The following is a 13,099-nucleotide window of genomic DNA, read 5'->3' as shown; positions in this document are numbered from 1 at the left end:
AATTTTAGACATTCAAAGAAATAAATGACAACACCAGCAGTTCAAGAAAACACATTTTTAGCGTGATATTTATTGCTACTGGTACACATAAAACACTGCACTGAATACATGTAGCTTTGGTAATTCAAATTATCAGGTGAATTCAAACTAAAAAAAAATTCATGTACTTTGAAAACATTTGTTTCACCATGTAAGAAAATTCACAATATTTGGATTATATAGTGTTTGACTGAAAATTTTGCAAATCCACAAAAATGTTGGAAAAAATGTACATGCATATAAGATATTTAACTTTGTGGTGTCGACTATATCTGAACCTTGGAGTTGCTAAAAGAGAAATGTATAATTGGAATACATTTACAGAGACATCATTGTTAGGAGCTTTTACTGTCTCTGATTACTGTATTTGTATTGATATTTTAAAGAACTTTCTTCCTACAATGTATATCTTCAGCATAGAAATTATTTCATTTCAGGACTGTTTAAGTTCTAAGGCTCTAACTTTTCAAGGGACATGTATTTGCTATAATTTTGTTTTATATAAATTGCAATTTTGCTGCTGAAATCTGAAAATTATGATGAAATTTTTCTTGCTGAGCTTGTTGCTGCAGCCTGTATGTGTGAAATGTCTGGTTTTGTTTTCAGGTTTATGTAAGTGTAGTTCATGCCTATACATTGAAAGACTAACTTTTTCCAGTCTTCCATAGGGAAACTTCGACCAGTTTCCTCTTGAAATAAAGAATAACAAGAATGACAAAAGTAAATAAAATCTGAAACTTTAGGTACTGGAGGTCAACTTTAGAAACAGGCCAAGCAGAGGGATGTTTCAACACAGTCCCTGATGGTTTTAGCAGATCTGCTAATATGTGTCAGTTCATGAACAATGACAGGAAATGACTCGGGGTCAGTGGAGTAGCCTGTTTCAGTCAATGCCACAACTCCTATAGGTGCACTGTATACAAATAGGTTAGCGATTACAGAATCTCCAACTCAGATGTGTAGGCTTTTTCAGTTAATGCCACCACTCCTGCACATTTTCAAGATTTCCCCTTTTTCTTACCTCATTTGCATATTTTTGACACTGAAATGTTCATTTGAACAACGTCGCATCTCAATCCCTGGTCTATCTGTACACCAAATACTGTGATGGTACGTGCGGCAGTTTGAGAGCTTTTGCGTGTGACGGACATACATCCGCACATACATACATACATACATTCATACATTCATACATACATACATACATACGTACGTACATACATACATACATACGTACATACATACATACATACATACATACATACATACATACATACATACATACATACATACATACATACATACATACATACATACATACATACATACATACATACATACATACATACATACATACATACATACATACATACATACATACATACATACATACATACATACATACATACATACATACATACATACATACACTGGACAAAATGCTTGATATGCGCTTAGCATATTTACGTATATTGAACAATATAATTTTAACGTATTTTTAACGTATTTTACGTATATGGAACACGATATTAATCGCATACGCAACGTAAATCTTTGCGTATTGAACATTCGAATATGTTTATATGCCTAGCGTATTTCTATGCAGATCATGAGTGTACGAAATGCAGATCGTTGCACACTAAGTGCACACTAGAGATTTGCATTTTATTAGTATACGTACGTGTATACTTAACGTATTTGACACATGTCCAGAATCAGTATATGTGTGTATGTTGTTGTATATCAAGCATTTGCCAAGTGATACATACATACATACATACATACATACATACATACATACATACATACATACATACATACATACATACATACATACATACATACATACAGACATACAGACAGACAGACAGACAGACAGACAGACAGACAGACAGACAGACAGACAGACAGACAGACATACATACATACATACATACATACATACATACATACATACATACATACATACATACAGACATACATACAGACAAACAAACGCCATAAACTCACCATATAGGTCTTTTTGGTATTTATATACATACCAAATATGAGCTAAAAATCAGGGTTCACCATTGAAAAGCTGTTACTTGAGAAACGAATTACTTAAAATTTAACACCAATTGAAATTCAAAATTGCCGCTATCCCTCTGTTCAGCCTATGAGGAAATTCTGTTTTCAAAAAAAAAACGCCACACAGTTACAAGTTTATTTACTTGGTAAGATTAAAATAAACCCCTACATACGGGCAAAACGTTTGAGATTTTGACTATCTGTCTCCCTTGAGCACCTTCTACTTCATAGGAAGAATATGTCTTGACAGATATCACTTATAGGGGTTTATTTTAAAGCTCTTGGTGTTAGAAAACTTTTCACTGCCTTAGTCTTATCAAAATCGCCGGAAAGTTTACTTTTCTTCAGAGAGTTAAACTCAAGGATATGGCCATTCTGAAGTTCAAATGTCGGTAATCTTGGTTTTTTTTGTTTCTCAAGTATCTAAATTGGCACGGTGATCCCCTATCAATATTCTTGATTTTGAAATAGAATGGTTGAAATATTCCTTGAGTTAAGTTTGAGCAAAAGTTTTATTTCGCTTTTTTCTGCGATAGTGAGAGACTTAAACTTCCACTTTTTAGGCGCATAGAGAATTTCAGCTATGACAAGAATTCATTTGTCAACATTAACATTACATTTTTTTATCTTCATACAATGCATAGTGTAAGCAAGGCTAAATTTTATATTTCAAGATTTGCTGATGAGGAGCAAAACAGTTTATTTCTTGAATAAAAATAATGAAAAATTATCAAAAGTTACATATTCTCGTTAAAGATCAGTTAAAACACTGTACTTGAATTGAAAGTACACACGCATGCACTGAGAACAATACTTGTACACGTGTATATGTATGTATAATTGAAATGTATTGTGCTTAACACATCAATACATGTGAAAGGAAGAATAGGACATGTTTCCAATGATTTATTTAGGATGGACAGCAAATTTAACTGCATAATTTCCTTCCCCCGTGTAGTAATTTGAACATGAACAACGTCAATACAGTACTGTGAAAACACACTACTGTAATTACGTACACAGTATTGCTTGCTTATCTAACATCTTTAGATGATCAGATTTACATACAAGAAGACGCTCTTGATCTATAAAATCATTGCTGTAACAGATGTCAAACAATATTTGTGATTATATGTATAATATATCATTATTATTTTATTATATACAATGTATGGTGACTGTGCCACCGTTGGCAATATGGTCTCATGATAAAATATAAGATATTTCATCAAGGGCCAATTACTTCTTAGTCTAGAGTCTCTCTGGCTTATTTGAAGTGTGCATAGCACTACTAATATAAACTGAGGCAGACAGGTACTAGACTTCTTTAAGGGTCAATGTTCGGGAGTGACCATACTTAGATGATGATTTAGTAATTACAAGCTCTTGAAACCAGTTTCTTATCATTTCTACCTCTGAATTTTCTAGAATATCTCTATGAACTTTTCCATAGTGCCCCTGGAAGCAAAGATTAGTTTATATGGAAAGTTTACATATTCATAAACAACAACTGTAATTATTATGTCTAATTATGCTATCAACATTTGTTTCTTTGTTCGTTTGTCTCATTACTCAAATGCCCAACTTCCAAAATGTGTTTTTTCCGGGTAAAATAAAGCAAATGTTATGTCATCTGATCCTTGTTTTCAAATGCACTGAACTGTACATTATTACAGCAATCAAGCAAATTTTGATAACATCGACGATCCTGATCAACCATATACCCTGGAGAGAGACGAGTCTATGGTTCAACATTGCTATCCTGCTAAGACCATTTTAAGTACAAACAAAAATGCTACCAGTACTCGGACTACATGCACTGGTGTTTATGGACCCTTTTAATGACAGGTCACGACACAGATTCAACAGAGGCTGGTCCAGCTGTACTTTACACTGAATAACATCAGTGTACGTGCCATAGAATGCCTTGACTAAGTATGCAATGGGCAGTTACTGTTGCCATGGTGACTGACAACAACAACTGCTTGACTGCGCGGTAGCCAAACTAATTTGCAGCCGGGTGTCTCCGGTCAAGGCAGTCCATTATGTCAGACAACATGTTAAAACCAGCATCAACAATGACAGATATCACAGCAACATGTGAGTGGACCAAAGCACATGGTAAATAAACAAAATACACTCCACCGTTAAAATACGATTTTCTATTCAGTGGTTCACGTAGTTAAATTCTATAACAGTCAGTTCACACGCCCTAAATATACTGCAGTGGCTAAGCATGGCCGACCCCTAAGGCTAGGTCTGGTTGTCACATAATGTGTTACGCAGACAGTTCTCCCGTGGGAACCTTGTTGCAGAAATAACATGTGACGTCACAAAGCAGCGTAGCCTACACGTCTTAGCCTAAGTTTCTTTCTACAAATGACGGACAAGAAAATCCACTTTTAACTGGAGACTTGAGTTCACAATACAGACTTGAGTTCACAATACAGACATGTATCGTGACTGGGCCCTGCAACCACACCATGCTAAAAAACATCCATTCACTGAATCACAAATGAGTAACAGACAGTAAAGTGTACTTGGGGATGCTGAACTTTACGAAGTCACGCTACTTTGCTCTTGATCACTTAAATACAAACACGTCTTTCACTCCAATGGTCTAATCATACAACTGATCCCATAGAACCTACTGGTACATATATGATGACATCCTTGTGCACAAAATTCTTTGCGGATGAAGAAAACACTGCTAAAATTTGTCTACGTACCACAACCTTTTCAACAAAGAAGAGTTGAATTTTTCCATTTTCTTAGACATATATAGAAACATAAATGAGATCTTGTGATATCACCATTGACATGACGTGAATTACTCAGATGTACCGGTCCATGATTTCCACTCCTCTCACATTCAATGTCAAATGAAGATCAAACTAATGTAATTTTTTTCAGTTACCCAGTTTGCTTTGTTTTTGTTTTGTGTTTCTTCAGTCAGTCTTGTGTCATTTCTATCCTTTACTTTTGTTTTGTTTTGTTTTGTTTTGTTTGTTTTGTTTTGTTTTGTTTGTTTATGTAAGTCAATACAACGAAATATACTAAAACTACTGTTAAAATCATATTGTTCAATTACACAAAAATACACTGTTGCTAACTCAGTGCCGGTACAACACCAGACAAATCGACCTCGAAAACTTAAAATTTCTGGATTTTCACTGATAAAAGACAGCAAAAACTTTGTTTACTCTACTGGCTTTTAAATAAGTACACGCACAACCTGCAGACTACTGACTACTGTTCCTGAGGAAAATTCTACCATATAACAGAGACAATTTGAATAAAAGATCAACGTCTTCTCTTGACAAGGCCTGCTGCATCAAACACAACGTGCATCAGTTACATGTATTCTGAGCACAGACTCAATTTCCTCTCTTCAATCAGGTCATCTTTCCAACTCAAATCAATTTCAAATCAGTGCTGTCTATAAAATAGAATAACAGCTACCAGTAAAAAGTGTTGATGCTCAGCTAAGTGAAACCCTACACGCAATTTCTCGTCTTCCTACGAACATGATACGCAGTCTCATCAAATTTGAGGAATGAATATTAAATTTTACAACTCTCTGATTAATAAAGATATCAGCTCATTTTGGGCGTTCACTTCACGAACTGATTTTTTTTCGGCTTGCTCTAAACAAACACAACTGTCACATCATTCAATGTTACCACCAGGATGCAAACATAACATTACATTTCCAATCCGGGTATTTAATTATTCATACTTCCTTGTAAGTGACCTTAACCTTTTGCTCCTGAGGAATTAGGTGTGAGAATGATATTGCTTTTATTAATTAAATATATTGTCTGCATCTCTTACGAATGTGATTATAAAACTTGAAATTATTAAAAGCTAATTAAAATGATCAAAACCAAAGTCATCAATGCCATTGAGGTGAAAGCTGTTCATTTTTCACGCTCAAACCAGCAATGTTCAGAGGAAGGCAGCCAGAAGTTTATCAATACTTTTATTTTCGATTCACATGATTCTCATAAAATCAATGGAACACACATATATATACTTTGAGAAATTTCCTTATCCAATTTTTTCCTGGCTGAAACTCCACACAAACTCTAGACATTTATCAATGTATCAGGTCCGCATCCGTCTTTTACTCTCATATCCTTCATAAGATGGCCTTTTAAATACTCACATTTACATACCAACTCATTTTCCCTGGTGTTAAATTTGATCGAAAACCATACACACGTACAGTCATACAGGTTAAATGGAAAAGAAAAAACTGCAAGTCTAGAGTTCATCCTCATTACACCTAGCTGAGACAAGGCATGGTCAGGATTTTCCAAAATGCTGACATTCCTTGTATTTTTTGTGTAAAGGTGCATGTATTTCTCCAGCTACATGTATTTCACATCTGCAAATTTTACTTATCAGAAATTATATACATGTGTTAACGCAGGATGACAATTCTTCAATGGATTCTGAAAATTCACTACTGGAAAGAATTGAGAAACAAATTAAATTGCAAAAAGAGTACTTGCTACATGTATGTACATAGACATTTTATTACATGGCATATTGGAGCTAAAAAATAACACGTCAATGAAAAATAACACTCGAAATTAATATAAATGCTACTGCAATGGCCTGTATCCATTTTCTTCAAACAAACAAATTCAACCAAAGACAATCTGAGCACAGACTCAATTTATTGTCTTCAATTAGGTCATCTTTCCAACTCAAATCAATTTCAAATCAGTGCTGTCTATAACAGCTACCAGTACAAAGTGTTGATGCTCAGCCAAGTGAAACCCTACGCGCAATTTCTCATCTTCCTGCGAACATGATACGAAGTCTCATCATTTTGAGGAATGAATATTAAATTCACAACTCTCGGATTAATAAAGATATCATCTCATTTTGGGCGTTCACTTCACGAACTGATTTTTTTCGGCTTGCTCTAAACAAACATAACTGTCACATCATTCAATGTTACCACCAGGATGCAAACATAACATTACATTTACCAATCCGGGTATTTAATTATTCATACTTCCTTGTAAGTGACCTTTAACCTTTTGCCCCAGAAGAATTAGGTGTGAGAATGATATTGCTTTTATTAATTAAATGTATTGTCTGCATCTCTTACGAATGTGATTATAAAACTTGAAATTATTAAAAGCTAATTAAAATGATCAAAACCAAAGTCATCAATGCCATAGAGGTGTAAGGTGTTCATTTTTCACGCTCAAACCAGCAATGTTGAGAGGAAGGCAGCCAGACATTTATCAATACTTTTATTTTCGATTCCACATGATTCTCAAAATCAATGGAACACACATATATATACTTTGAGAAATTTCCTTATCCAAATTTTTTCCTGGCTGAAACTCCACACAAACTCTGGACATTTATCAATGTATCAGGTCCCCATCCGTCTTTTACTCTAATATCCTTCATAAGATGGCCTTGTAAATACTCACAGTTACATAACAACTCATATTACCTGGTGTGAAATTTGATTGAAAACCATACACACGTACAGTCATACAGGTTAAATCGAAAAGAAAAAACTGCAAGTCTAGAGTTCATCCTCATTACACCTAGCTGAGACGAGGCATTATCAGGATTTTTCCAAAATGCTGACATTCCTTGTATTATAATTGTGTAAAAGTTGCATGTATTTCACCAGCTACATGTATTTCACATCTGCAAATTTTCCATATCAGAAATTATATACATGTTTTAACGCAGGATGACAATTCTTCAATGAATTCTGAAAATTCACTTACTGGAAAGAATTGAGAAACAAATTAAATTGCAAAAAGAGTACTTGCTACATGTATGTACATAGACATTTTATTACATGGCATATGGGAGCTAAAAATAACACGTCAATGAAAAATAACACTCGAAATTAATATAAATGCTACTGCAATGGCCAGTATCCATTTTCTTCAAGCAATCAAATTCAACCAAGACAATCTGAAAATTGTCACCTATGTGTATCAATGCCCTTAAAGTTAAGCATTTAATGAGTGCAATAAACCTGGGTCAATCTGTCACTGCAAAATCAAAATTTAAGACTACGATGTGGTCAACTCCATTACTACAAGGACGATGCAAAAGAGCCCCTGTTCTACTTCCCACAGAACCTTGAGACACTCACTACCTAGGTTGTCAACATAGCTTATATATATATATTATATATATATATATATATATATATATATATATATATATATATATATATATATATAGCTTATATATAGCTTATATGATATATCTATATATATATAATACTATATATGTGTGTGTGTGTGTGTGTGTGTTGTGTGTGTGTGTGTGTGTGTGTGTGTGTGTGTGGGTATGTGTACGGTATAGAGTGACGACTTACACTCGTTGCAATAATACAAAGTGACGACCTGCCGGTAAAGTGACTACCACTCACTTTGTTTTTTTAATCGGAATCGATTCCTGGATGGTTATTTTACCATCCTGCGAAGTTTTAGGTCATTGACCGGTAAACCCACCGTGTGCGTGTGTTACTTTGGCCCGTGTGTGTACTATGTTGTCTATCGCCACCTTCTGCTAAATATGAGAAATATACACAGGTGTTACACACACGGCATATAGGGTTATCTCGCCACCATGCACAATAGTCCATTCGATAAGTTTGCAACATTGTGTCAAGCCACTGTACGACGCGCGCGCCATTTTTGGCGCATTTACGTGAAACATCAGTGTAAGGTGTCACTTTGGTGGATGGAAACCAGTCAACAACTGATACAATGTGTTTAAAAATTGGATAAACTATACGACGCGCACGTCCACTGTACTGGTATGATACGTGGCACAATTTTCACTACAGTGGAATATATTCGTAAAATTTCTACCTTTTCTAAACGTAAACTCTCCCAAAATGTGGATATTTGTTGAGTAACTCCTTGAGAACATGCCGGGGTATCTGCACCAGTAATATTTTGAGTAGCCCATTAAAATATGGCTCCTAAATTGTTCTCACATCCTGCTCTTCAAAGTCAGAGGTTCTGACTAAAGGAGGCAATAGCGCTTAGGTTTGGCGCAGGGTTCGTCAAGAACATCCTGTTTTAAAGATAATATTTTATCGTTGAACTGAAGTGTCCCAACATTGAAGATTTAGTCTAAACTGAATTACCCTTTTGTCGGAAACAAAAGTGCATTCAGCAATGTAACCTACAAACCTATGGCTAAGCATAGACCCTCGAGAAACTCGAGGGTCTATGGGCTAAGTGAAGAAGTAAGCAAAGTTAGCTTTATGAATGCAAAAATGGGTTGACAAGCACGTTGGAAAGATAATTCACAAAATAAAGTTACCATGCAGACAATATCCTTTTTACCTTACAGCTCAGTCCCGATATCACTGTACTCACAGTTGTCGAATCTACCCAACGTATGTATTAAAACACAAAAGTGATTACACGAACAGTACAAAGCGCGATACATGTATGTTTTCTTCTTTCACAAATTCATATTTATTGCAAAGCATATATTGCAATGTCAACCTGTAAATGCTACAAAGCGATGGCATTGCTATTTATTTTGTCATATACGGGCTCTTTTCACCGGAGCATGCCAACTGATCGAAAGACGCGTCGCTCTGACTGATTTCAGGAACTTAGAACCCACAGCCATTAGGAAAACAGAACTAAATTCTATGGTCACCTATTCAGAGTGTGTAGGTTCTTGTGATACGACCGGAGGTAAGACGGGATGCTTCCGTCCTTCCGAATACGAACCATTGTGCGTTAAGATAGATAACGTGAACGCCGCCATCATTCAGAATTTTAATGCAGCCAAGTGTCGGTGCACTTAGTACAGTGGATTGAAGGCGTAAATTAGATGTTGTTTTTTGAATTGAATTAATCAGTTGGTTCGACATTAAAATAATTTAATGTACGAATTAGACGACAACTCACTGTTAGATGAATCTGTTTGCTCAAAACTTAGATGAAGTGTTATAGATGTATTGTATTAATCAGATAACGATTTACTACTGTTGGTTTTTCAATTAAATAAATCAGATAATAGAACGTATAACCTGTGATAGTCATATTTTGCGGATGAATGTTTGCAATCAATGAAGTGTCCCTCTCTAGAGTGAAAGAGTTGAGTTTTCTCGCAATCACTCAACGACACCTCTACATGTGCACGTATTCATCAATTATGTGTAGTAAATTTTAGATTTTCTTGATGATTTCCGCTAAATAAGATGAGGAAACTTGTAAGGTATCATTGCAAATTGCGGCTTTATTCTACTAGGAAAAAATCAATGTTGGGGCCTTATATCTGTCCCTCGGGCGCATTCTACCTCAACACTCTTAAGCAGTGTTTTTGTAAAACGACCAAAAGGAGGAAGAGGCACGACCGTTAGGTACTTTCCTCAAATTGCTCGGCAGACAAGGCCCAATATTCTCTTGACAAAGCTCTGACTGGCCGTTGGCCAAGACAGCAAACTCTGACAAGTAGTTGATAGAAGACAGTATATTCAAACTGATTTCCGACCCAGATACAGTAAATATTGTTAATGAACTTCGGTAAATTTCTTCCTATTTTTGTTTCCAGAGGGAAAACATTCTTTGGCAATTTGATCTGAGGTGTTTGTAATAAATAAATTTTCTTTTTCCTCCATGATAAAGACTTTAGTACGATTGATTTTAGTGCTATACAGCAAGAATCACAAATCGTTATCAAAATTTCAGGGAATTTCGATGCCATCTGAGATTTATACAGCAATAGACAGTTGGGAAACACGTTTTACGTGAACACGTCACGTCACGAATTTCTGCGATGATGCATGTACGCGGAGCCGGCGTCGTGGAGACAGCTGTTTTTACGTAATTCGTAAACGTTTATATTTATTCTCACCCTTAGGTATCAAAAACGTGATATAATCTATGGATCATTCATGCACGTTGTTAGTTGGATAAATGATATAGTAACATCCTTAAAGATATTCATGTATTTTCGTTATTTTTAATGTGCAATTTCTTCCTCGATTTGCGGCATACCGGATAACCATTGAGCTAGCCCTGTGATGCGGAAACAGACTACGGGGACCCAAGCCAAGCCGAATCATTTCTTGCGCGTGCCATACGAATGGGTGACGTAACGTGTAGCCAAACGGAGTTTCTCACGTGAACGTGTACGCCAACGCAAACGCCAACGTGGATTCTACGAGTTCACGTTCACGTAAAACGTGTAGCCAAACCGGTCTAATACTTCTGCTTTACCCGAGATAGTAATGGTACCTATCAAAGTCAGTAAATCAAGTAAAGTGAAGGAACCGTGACAAATTGCCAACTTGGACAGCTCAAAAACGGAACTTTTATTAGCTTTTACCCCACAAGGTGAATTTTACAAGGTACCTGCATGCATATTAGAAAGTAAAGAGGTATGCATGGTATGTATCTAAATGACCAAAGGGAGATGATACGCGTCGGAAAGAGAAATCAGGAATCAATAATACAGGACGAGCTGTTTTTGACTTTTTAGTTCACTGATATATCATATGGATGTATCAGTGTGAAGACACGAAAATGGTTACACGCACAGTACAAAGTGAAAGACATGTAAGTTGTCTACCTTTACAAATTAGAGGTCTTGCAAAAAAACAATCCTTACAATGTAAATTTGTGTAAAGTACAAAGCAATGGCATTGACAATGTATTGAAATGTGCTGAAGTTTAGTGAAGCCGCTGTTTTTAGCTTAGATACGCAACAAGGGTATAGTTAAATACAATTTATAGATAATCATGTTAAGATCTTAACAATTATCGCATTTTATTGTTTTTTCCATGTCCTATGACGATGAGAGCATTCAAGCTTACAGATTGAATACTGAGAACATTGACCCCGTATCTCATTTACCAAAGTTACAATCGTATAGAGTTGTCCAGCGATAAAGATTGTGAATTATTTACCAAACACAAAACAAAATCAAATTGACAAACAAAACAGCAACTTAGTGCGTTTTCTGCCACTGACGTGAGTTTATTCAGTCTGTTTATTCAGTAAAGTGAAGGCACGTGACGAATTGCCAACTTTCACAACTCAAAAACGGACGTTTTAATAGCTTTTACGTCACATGGTGGATCTTACAAGGTATCTGCCCGCATATTAGTATGTAAATAAGTATGCATTGTAAGTAACAAAGAAGAAAAATAAGATGACGCGCATCGAAAATGCAAATCAATAATTAGGACGAGCTGTTTTTGACTTTTTTAGTTCACTGATATATCCAACGTATGTATCAAAGTGAAGAAACGAAAGTGATTACATGCACAGTACAAAGTGAAAGACATGTAGCTTGTCTACCTTTACAATTTATCAGTGGTTCTTGCGAAAACACAATCCTTAAAATGTAAACTTGCATATAGTACAAAGTGATGGCATTGACATATTGCCATGTGCTGAAGTTTTATGCCGCCATTTTTCAGAATAAAATAAGCATCAAGGGTGTAGTTAGAATAAAATTGATAGATTATCATGTTAAGCTCTTAACAGCCATCGCATTTTCCAGTGTGTTTCGTGTCCTATGACGCTGAGAGTCTTTAAGTGTACGGATGGAATAATCAAAACATTGACCCTCTTCTCATTTACCTAAGTTACAATCGTATAGAGTTGTTCAGCGGACCCTCTATCTCATTTACCTAAGTTACAATCGTATAGAGATGTTCAGCGGTAAAAATTGTGATGTTTTTATCAAAACAACAGAAAACTAAATCAAATAGACAAAAAAACAGCAACTTAGTGCCTTTTCCTGCCGCTGACAGTAGTGAATACGTTTATTTAGTTGAGTGAAGGCACCGTGACGAATTGCCAACTTTCACAACTCAAAAACGAATGTTTTAATAGCTTATAATTATACGTCACATCATGGGTCTTACAAGGTATCTGCCCGGATATTAGAAAGTATAGAAGTATGTATGGTAAGTAAACACAGAAGTAACAATAGGATGACATGCATCGGAAA

The 13,099-nt window shown here is 35.6% G+C and overlaps 1 protein-coding gene and 1 long non-coding RNA gene across 3 annotated transcripts in view; both read right to left on the bottom strand.

Annotated features, from left to right (window-relative positions):
• Positions 1–13,099, bottom strand: part of LOC139129402 (E3 ubiquitin-protein ligase TRIM71-like) — a 143,683-nt gene that overhangs the window by 71,256 nt on the left and 59,328 nt on the right. The window lies entirely within an intron of this gene.
• Positions 1–13,099, bottom strand: part of LOC139124508 (uncharacterized) — a 29,990-nt gene that overhangs the window by 2,932 nt on the left and 13,959 nt on the right. The gene's annotated exons all lie outside the window — the stretch shown is intronic.

Source organism: Ptychodera flava, chromosome 3, assembly GCF_041260155.1.
Source record: "Ptychodera flava strain L36383 chromosome 3, AS_Pfla_20210202, whole genome shotgun sequence".
Classification (NCBI taxonomy): domain Eukaryota; kingdom Metazoa; phylum Hemichordata; class Enteropneusta; family Ptychoderidae; genus Ptychodera; species Ptychodera flava.
The sequence above is the reverse complement of the archived record's forward strand: the minus strand, read 5'-3'. Positions and strand labels throughout refer to the sequence as shown.